Here is a 9,881-nt window from a genome sequence, read left to right as displayed (position 1 = left end):
TGCTCTGGAATGCTCTGTGAAGCTGAGGCTGCAGCCACCCTCCTGCATCACCTCGAAGGCTGGGATTTCGGGTGGGAGTCACGAGAAGGGGCCCGGGGAGTTCGACACCAGCCTGGAATACACAGAGAGTTGAAGCCAGTGTGAGCTACACAGGGAGACCTTGTCTCAAAAAACAGAACAAAAAAAAAAAAAAAAGGGAGATTATTGCTTGTGACAGGTATTGCTATAAGAGTTTTGCACAGTTTCATCCTTTGATGCTAATTCTATGCACTATGAAGCAGCATTTGCTTTAAGGTGAAAACAAGCCCTCAGAAATGCAGGCAGGTTGGTAACTGAGCATCAAGGTCATAGCTAATAAGTAGAGGGCCCTTAGTCATAATCCTCACTTGAGCCAACTCAAGCATCCTGCTCAAAACCCTAAGCGGTACTTCCTAGAAGTGGTACTCTTTCCAAGGGGTTCTCAAATCTGGGAGAAAATGGAATATCCCAGGCTTGCCAGCTGGCCCTGCCCCGGAGGCACTCCGCCACAGTGATTGAGCCTGGGCGGTGGCCCGCGCCTGTAATCCCAGCACTTGGGAGGCTGAAAACAGGAGGATCACAGGGGCCAGGGAGATGGCTCAGTAGAATAAGCGCACGCCTGGCAAGCACAAGGGACTGCGGGCCGCGTCGGCCGGGCATGGCTGCGTGGAGCCCGGTCACGGCCGTGGGGGCACCCCTGTTCCAACGGAGCCGCGGACTTCCTCCTGTCTACTGTGGTCATCAGATGTTCACTTCTCAGACAGAGGGAGAGTTCAAAGTGACGCAGGCTCTCAGAGAAAAGCTTCCTCTTGCTGCGGCTATCAAGGTCCCTGACATTTCAGGAGGCTGTGGGGCCCTGTATGAACTTAAAATCGAATCAGAAGAATTTAAGGAGACGAGAACTGTGCAGCAGCACCAGGTGGTTACTCAGGCACTGAAAGAAGAAATCAAAGGACGCATGGACTTTGGATATTTACCTCTGTTCCCCAAGCACTGGCCCTGCCCTGCCTGGTTGTGTAGATGCTGCTGCCTAAAGCCCTGGATGACTTTACCTACAACTGCAGTATTCTTCACCAAAAAGTTTGTCTACTTTTGGGGGCCGGGGAGATGGCTCAGTGGAATAAGGGCTTCTCTGGCAAGAGCAAGGGCCTGAGTTCAATCCCTGGTTCCGGAAAAAAAAAAAAAATTAGAAAATTTTTAAAAAGTTGTAATTATAGAAGATATGTTATCTACATAGATGTCCATTAAAGGCCATAGACAACTGACAAAAAAAAATGTATATATTGTAATTTCAAATTTGCAAAATAAAAACTACAACCAACATGAATGCTTTGCTGTGGGGGTGGGGTCCACAGGCTTGAACACAGCACCTTTTGCATGCTAAGCAGGCACTCTACCTCTGACCCTGAGCTGGTGATCCTTCTGCCTCTTCCTCCCGAGTGCTATGATCACAGACATGCACCACCATGCCCAGCCTTAGTGGTTTGTTTGTTTGTTTAAATGTAAACCAAGCTATTTCTTTTCCTTTTCTTTTTTAAAGTATTTTAGTGCAGGGCCTGCAGGGTCTCACTAAACAGATCAGCCTCCTAGTGACCCTCCTGTTTTCAGCCTCCCAAGCGCTGGGACTACAGGGCATGCTGCCATGCCCAGTCTCGATCGCTGTCTCAGAAGTTTGATCCCCAGCCCCTGGGTCTGCTAAGCAGGCACTTTAATCTGCTGAGCTATCTGGCCGGCCCTAAGACTTACTTCTTTTCTATTGTGCATTTGAGATAGATTAGCCCAGGATGGCCTTAAGCTCACTACACAGTCCCAACTGCTTCAAACTTGTAGTCCTCCTGAAACTGCCTCCTGAGTGCTAAGATTAAGATTATAGGCCTCCCCCACTATGCCAGCCTTAAGCCAGGAAACCTTCGAGAGAGAAAGGAGCTGCCATGGATGATGGATTCTGCATCTTCCCAGGAAACTGAGGTGTGCGATCATGACCTCACAGGTGTAAAAATTTAGGATTGATGGATAAAACCACAGAACAAGAACAGGTACAGCAACCCTAAAGAAATAGTCCTCCAACCATGTGCTTTCGTGTGATTTCCTAACAGCCTGTGATGTTTCAGTCTTTCAAAACCCTGATCAAAACTTGCTTAGAGCCCTTCCCAATTAAACCATCTCTTCTGCGTTCTCCAAATACTCTACTAGAAGACTTGGGCTGCGCTGTATCGCTCTGCTCTTGGCCACAAGCAGTTTGGGCTTTGTGTGTACTACACACAGGTACACAGAGACCCTCCTCCCAAAGAAGGTCACATGCTAGTGCCAGCCAAATAGCTCAGCAGATTAAAGGGCCTGCAAGCAGGCACAGGTGCCGGAGGTTCGATCACACACACACACACACACACACACACACACACGCCCATGCCTGCCATGCCTGCTCTGTCCCTGGGGTGCACAATTAAGACGGCAATTGAGACTGGGCATGGTGGTGCATGCCTATAACTCCAGCTCTTGGAAGGCTGTAAACAGGTGGATCACTACAAGTCTGATCTAGTAATGAGACCTTGAACACTCTGTAGATCCTTCCCTAAAAATACAAAAGAAAGAAAAAAAAAAAAAGGAAAAAAAAAACAAAAGACCCTGTCTGGAAAACTAAAAGGAAGTGGGGTGGGGTCAGAGGTACAGTAGCTCAGTACAAAAGTCTTGGGTTCAATCCTCAGTAACGGAAAAAAAAAAAAAAAAAACAGAAAGAAAATAGGGACCCGGGAGATGGTTCAGTGGAATAAGTGCTTCCCTGGCAAGCTCAAGGGCCTGAGTTCAATCCCCGGTTCCAGAAAAAAAGAAAGAAAGAAAGAAAGAAAGAAAGAAAGAAAGAAAGAAAGAAAGAAAGAAAGAAAGAAAGAAAGAAAACCAAGATGGTCACATGCTGAGGTTCCTGATGGATGTGGATTTGGGGGAAACCGTTGCTCTGGCTAGTACCTAGATGTCCCCCCACAGTCTCATGCAGCCTGGTTGGGGCTTTGCAGAGGTGGCTGGGTCTAGGGTGTAGGGCAGTGAGATGGAGGTCGCAGTGCTAGGATTAAGAATGTGGGTGTCACTCTCCCTGAATGGGGGCATGGGTAAGATGGGGGACAGTGGGAAGTCACTACCTGTAGCTTGTTCACCTGGTATCTTTGGCCTTCTGCCTCTGCCCACCATGGACCGTTTCTCCCTTCTTGTGCCACTGCCTTGCCACCCTATTTTGGAAGCCAGCTGATTATGGTCCAAATCCTCCATAAACTGTGAACAAAAAGAAACCCTTCCTCCTTTAACAAGAGGTGTTGGAGATCTTGTCTGAGCAATGAGAAAAGTGATGAAGACAGCACTGTCCAGGTGTGCAGCCCCTTGGGGGCTCAGCTTGTGACCGAGATCAGCTCCCTCAGAGTCTAGTAGGACTGTGCTCTGGGAAGGCACCCAGCAGTCCAAGTTGGGCTGCTCACCTTCAGCTCTTATAGAGCTGAAAGGGGTGGCAAGGAGCTCAATACAGTAAGTTCCCAACTTAGGAACACTGTAGTTGCAAACTTTCACAGATACAAATGGACGTTGTGTTGTGAACATTTGTGGATGGGAACAAATCATCAAATTTGATAGCTCATGTATCTGTTGTGATTCCAGTTTATGGTCCAAGCAGTAATTGTGACTTTCAAGAAATGTTATTTGACAGTTTTCATCAGGCAGTGAGGCAAGTGATGGAACAGGAGCAACCCAGCAACAATTTTGGGAGGACTAGAACATCTACAAGGCCAGAACAGACATCAACTTTGCTCAGTGTGTGAGGTTTTGGCTGTCACCATGAATGGTGTTTGGAAAAATCTTTGTCTGCAGTGTGTTCATGAAGTTCATGGACTTGAGAGGATGGGTAAGGAGTCTGAAGAGGTCATCAACAGCTTGGCAGCTCTCAGCATCAGCAACATAGTGACCTTTAGCCACAAGCTGGAGCCAGATCTGAAGAGTATGATGTCACTGCGTTCCTCGATGTGCAGTACTAGGTGGTCACTAACGAAGACCTGAGGAGCTAGAGGTCCAGCCACAAGAGAGCTAAGACAGCAGTGGCTTGTGCCTAGATGTCCCTGTAGAGCTTCATGCAGTCATGAGCGAGCTTTGTTAGAGATGGCTAGAATGCCACTGATTCATGGTACAGTGCCAGGATTAAGGGTACTGGGATTAAGGGTGGTGACTACTAAATCAGCCCAATGATTGGTCTGGTACCATCCTAGTCCTGGTAGTGTGGATTCAATATAAAAGACAGAAAGGGGCTTGACTTGTCCTCTTGCTTGTTTTGCCACCTGATGCCTGCCATGAACGGAGTCTGCTCTGTGACACCCATCTGCCATCCACCCCGCCTTGGAGCCCACTGACTATGAACTGGATCCTCTACAAACTGTGAGTTAAATAAATCTTTCCTCCTTTAACTTTGAGTGTCAGATATTTTTGTCTCGGCAATGGGAAAAATAACTAAGATACATGAGGAAGATATAACTGAAGAACCAAAGACATTCCCAACACAGGAAATGCCAAAGGGGTGTTCTTTAGTGGAAGAGGCACTGCTAGTCCTCAGGACCTCAATGTAGAATGATATACAAGCTTGCAGCACCATTCACACGCCATCCAGTGCTGGGGAGCCATCTCCTGCCGGGAGAAAGGAGCCACTGCTCAGACATCAGCAGGTCAGTTTCTCAAGCAAGTACACATAACTGAATCCATAGAAAAGACCCCTGTGTGATGGACTCACTGATGGTCAGCTGTAAGACCCAGCTGAATGGACTCAGCAAGGTGCTGGGTGTGGGAGGCCCACCTACTGATTGTTGCCAAGAGCATAGAAGGAGAACTGGTGGGGGAAGGTGGAGAGCTGTTGATTCTCTGCAGCAGCTTGTCATGTTGGCTTTCCTGATGTGAACTCACCTGTTCTCATCACTGGGGGAGCTTGGGTCCTTGTGGTCCACTGAGGACGGCTGTGGTTCTCTTTGGGGGAGCTCTGATCCTTATCTTGAGCATCACTTCCTGGCTCACACACAGACCCCTCAGCCTGGTGGCCCAGATCCTTCATCTCCCTGATGCAGACATTTTAGCTTCCCCCAGTGACCTTTGGGCCTTCTCAGTGCAGATCCTTTTTTTTTTTTTTTTTTTTGGGCCAGAAGATGTCTTTAGAGCATTTCTGGTTTGCCCTGAGTATCTGAGTTCGAATCACAGCAGCTTGAGCTTGAGTGTTTTGTTTAAGCAGGCACTTAAACAACTGAGCTAATGGGTAGCCCCCCCCCACAGATCCTTGATATAGACTTGCATGAGCCCATTGTCATGGGCTCTCAGAGTCCAGATGGACTCATGGAGGACATTGCCACGGGCTCTAGATCTTCAGCTGGACTTGTGCAGGACACTACCATGGGATCTCTGCCCTCAGCTGGATTCTTTGGATCTCTGGTGTGTGGACAGATGTGTTGCACTCTTCTGCATTTGACTCTTTGGGCCACTATTTTATTTTATTTATTTATTTGTGGAACCGGGGATTGAACTCAGGCCCTTGCACTTGCCAGGGAAACGCTTATTCCACTGAGCCATCTCCCCAGTCCCTGGGTCACTATTAAAAAGTAATCCTATAAATTGTGTGTCCTGTATTAAGGCCATTCTCTTGCAAGTTCTGGCTAAAACAACTTGCGTGGTCAACACTGACGGGAGCTGATTCCATCTTGCTCTTCAGCTCCGGCTGCTGCTGATTCTTCGGCTCTACCATCTCTCCTCCCCCTTCTGCTCCACCAGGTGATGCTCTTGTTGTCCATTCACTAGGTTCAACTGGCTCTGTGCCCGACCCTAACCCTAACTCTGTGCCACCATGTTAAGGTAGCTGGAACAGTACAAATAGTTTATTTGCAGTATTTTTGTGAGTGTGTTTGATTTTCTTATTTTTTACATTGTATATTTGTGTCAAAGGTTGTGAGACTCTGCTGGACCTACCAGCAAATTCAGCTTACCCAAACATTCTCTCTGAATAGGACTAGCTGCAAATTTGGGGACTGACTTTTATACCAGAAACCAGTTTCCTTTCCATTTTAAGCTTCTGCAGGGAAGGCCAGGCCAAGACCCCTGCTTCCCTTTTTGGTGTGGCTTTCTTTCCCCACTTCTGCCCACCTACGTCTGCTCTTCTCCTTCCTTCCTCCTCAAAGGCATGAATGGCAGAGCTGACAGTGGCCTGGGAGGCTGGGTGCCTGAAGTTGCATCCCACAGGTAGAGAGCACTCTCATTTGGGCTTCCTCAACTATCCAAGTGCTTATATTCTATGTGTTCAGGGTGCAAGGCCATTAAAGCCTTCCCTAAAGCTGAACCAAATCCCAGTCCACTAGCCAACCATCTCAACCACATGTCCTTCAGAGTTCTTTCCAGAAGTTCCAAGTGTAAAGCTTCTTCACCACCATCCCTGCCTGTGTCTTCCTCTTTTGGTAGTTTCTGAATGCAAGTTCACTTTTCTGATGAAAAATGAAGAATGAGTTGGCAGCTAGCAAGCTAGCGCTAAGTGTAGACACATGGTGTCACCCATCCTTGGAGTAGAGTGGAGCAGTGAGGTCTTAAGCAGCTGGGTGTCTTCTCCCTCATCAGGCAGCTGGTTCAGGTGAGTCAGGATTCCAAGCCCCGCCCATCAGATTCCAGTGTGCATTCTCTTCATTGTGCTGTAGAGTAACCACCAGGAATATTGTTCTATTGAAGAGCTTCCAAGCCAAGCTTTTCCCAAGATCTATAAGACTTTGAATATGATCTGTCATTTTCCTTATGAGCCTAGTAGGGTCTTCCCACTTCACTCGTCCCTGAAAGCCCTGGGGTGGGAGTGGGGCTGCTGCTGAAGGGGGATCCATGAGTAACTTGCTGAGCACTATAAAGATCCTCTGCAATCAGTTGTTCTCCTAGCAGCTGCTTTGGGCTTCTACATGCAATAGCTTAAGCCCTGAAATGCAAACTACTCCAATTGCAAAATTCTCCTTGCTGGCAGGTTGCCACTATGCTTGATTCAGCATGTTTGGGAGCCAGGGACAAGTCACCGTGGGTCCTGAGGCGAGAGCCAACACGCAGCCTTGCTCACTGTACCCTCTGGTCACAGGACCAGCTGCTCTGTGTGCTAACGCCCTCTGCCTGGACCCAGCAACTGGCCTGGTAGCTGTGCCTAACACATAAAAGAAAGAAGAGGGCAGGCTTCCCATCTGCCCCAAGGAGTCAGTCTTCATCCCAGTCCTGCAGCAGCCCTGGGTGACTGTGCTCAGGAGTGCGTGGGGAGAGCAGGTTGTTAAAACCTGGGCCTTGCCCCAAATCACCTAGGTCAAATTCTCCAGGGTGGAGCCTGGGAAAGGCGCATCTTAACGAGTTCTCTGGGCACTTGGGAAAATCCTAGACTCTGCTTCCCAGAATTGAGTCACAGCTTCATCTTCTGAATTTTTACCCTGTATTAAAACAAAATTAACCAATACTTACGCAGCCCTTGCAAACGCTGCACCTTAGGAACTGTGTGCAAGACACATGACCAGGACTGAAGTAGCCAAGGAAACCCTAGTAAGGGGGACGCTAGTAGTCCTATTGTGCAGATGAGGAAACTGAAGCCAGAGAAGTTAAGAAACTAGCCCAAGTCACTCCCAAAGTAAGAAGAAGATCCGGCTCCAGATCGCCCTCTCCACTCCCCTGCCTCTATGGATCTGTGGACTTCTGTCTTTCAATCACCTCACTTTTAACATGTATGTCATTTACTTGATTAGAATGCAAAGTCTATGAGGACAGAGGCTTTCAGCTCTTTGTTCGTGGCTGCATACACAGAGGCTAGAAGGACGGCAGGCGGCGTCATGGCCAAAACCCAGACATTAAATGAACGTGCAAATACGTTAGCATAAAGTTGAGGAAATGCTTATATATTTTTCACACGCATTCACTAAAAAACACCGACATAATCACAAGTGTTAAGGAGGCTGTGCGCCTGCCCCCAGGTCATCCTTTTCCTTCCACTGCCATCTCAGTGGAGGACAGCCTGATGGGAACCTACCCCTTCTCATTGTGCTAGCCCCAAATAATTGTAATTGTTTGATCAAGACAGAATAGGAACTGGGTTGATTCACCTTTGTATATCAGTCTATTCTTCAGTGTGTGTGTGTGTGTGTGTGTGTGTGTGTGTGTGTGTGTGTGTGATGACAAGGATTGAGCCTTACTAAACTGCTCAGTTGACCAGTCTAGGCTCAAACTTGCAATTCTTCGGCATTAGCCTTCCAGAGTGCTGAGGTTACAGGTGTGCGTCACCATGAAAGAGTGAAGATTTCTGTGAGGGGAGCTGATTGTAGATGAGGTTGCTCCTTCGCTTCCTGTGAGATTTGAAAGGAGGCCTTGGGATTAATGATGGCAAAGATGAAAGAGGCTGAGACTGTGACTTGCAGGAGTCTCCGATGTGACCTGCTGGCATCAGGACCCCACTACCTCCTTCTGGATGAAGCCTCACGCTCCGTCGTTGGTCTCCGGTGACCCATCATTTCCACCTCCAAGTCCCTTGCGGGGAAGACCGGGTCCTCATGTCCTCCCAGCATGTCTTCCGAAGATGCTTAATGACTGCTCAATGAAAAACACGTCTGTTGGTGGGCCCAGCAGCATGTCCTCTAGTCTCAGCTGCTCAGGAGGCTGAGGCAGGCAGATCCTGGAGCTCGTAAATTGAAGAAGATAAGCCTGAACAACATAGAAAGACCTGGCCTGGAAAAGATTCTTTTTAATGTAGCTTGATGCAATTAATGAAGGAGAAATTGTTAAATTCAGTACACTGTAATGAGAAAGGATACATCTTTTGTGTGCTTGTTTTGGGTTCTGAGAATCAAACTCAAGACCTTGCACTTGCCAGGCAGGCACTTGCACCACTGAGTTCTCTCCCCAGCACTGAGGAAGCACGCTAGAACTTTGCATTCTTCCTCCTCTGTTTGTGGGGTCTGCTGTGGTCAGACTATTTCCATGTAGTATGTGTTTGTGAGAGGCACTTTGATTGGAAGCTGGTTTGAAGTTGTAGGAGAAGAGCATTTTATCTGGCTGGAGTAATAATGCTTAGCAGTAGGGAGGAAGGGTAACAGTGGACATCAACAAACAGAAGGCCCTTGTGCAGCTCAGCCTTGGCCCGAGGCCTGCAGGGCCCAGCATCGCTCTGGGACTGTGGGGACTGGGGTCCTTCAGCAGGCCGAGTTCCCCTCACTGTGTGGAACACCGCTTGGTCTTTGGTGTAGATCCCAAACTGAGTTTCCCAGGCTCCCAGCAGGCAGGAAGTCAGGAGTAATTAAATGCTGTTTCCTTGGAAACAGCCCCCCCAAGCACACATGACAGACACAGGCAGAAGTTGCCAAGTGCTGAAGGGAGCGGTGGGCAAGCCAGGGAAGAGGACTGCAGCCAGCACTGAGGGGCCTGTCATCTTCACCTAGAACTCCTACTTTCAGACAGCATCCTGGTAGTGAGGCTCATGGGTGAAAATCAAAAGAAGAGTGAGAGGTATGCCCTGGATCAGTGCAGGCTGCGTTGTCTCAAACTCCAGGGACTCCTGCTAGAACAGTGAGTGCACCCAAGCGCGGTTGCCCAATAGTTTTGCCTAAAAAAGCTGAGCTCCAGAGCTGGGCTGTAGCTCCTGGTCGAGAGCATGGCCAGCCCGAGTGAGTCCCAGGGTTCCACACCCAGGGTCACACAATAAATACAACAATAAAAGATGCAATTGCTGTTTTACAATATGTCCATCACAGGGCTTTCACTTGTTGATGAAGAAGGGGTTCGTGACTATCACCAGCCTGGCCAGATGGATTTGCCTGGGCTGTAAGTTCTATCTAGCCAGCTGGTGGATGTTACTGCTGTTACAG

At 48.4% G+C, this 9,881-nt stretch overlaps 1 pseudogene; it reads left to right on the top strand.

Moving 5' to 3' along the window:
* The first annotated feature begins 676 nt into the window (after positions 1-676).
* Positions 677-1,038, top strand: LOC101562873 (annotated as a pseudogene).
* Positions 1,039-9,881: the final 8,843 nt, after the last annotated feature.

Source organism: Octodon degus, unplaced genomic scaffold (assembly GCF_000260255.1).
Source record: "Octodon degus isolate 3935 unplaced genomic scaffold, OctDeg1.0 scaffold00062, whole genome shotgun sequence".
NCBI lineage: Eukaryota > Metazoa > Chordata > Mammalia > Rodentia > Octodontidae > Octodon > Octodon degus.
Note: the sequence above shows the minus strand (reverse complement) of the source record. Positions and strands in the feature narration are given on the sequence as shown.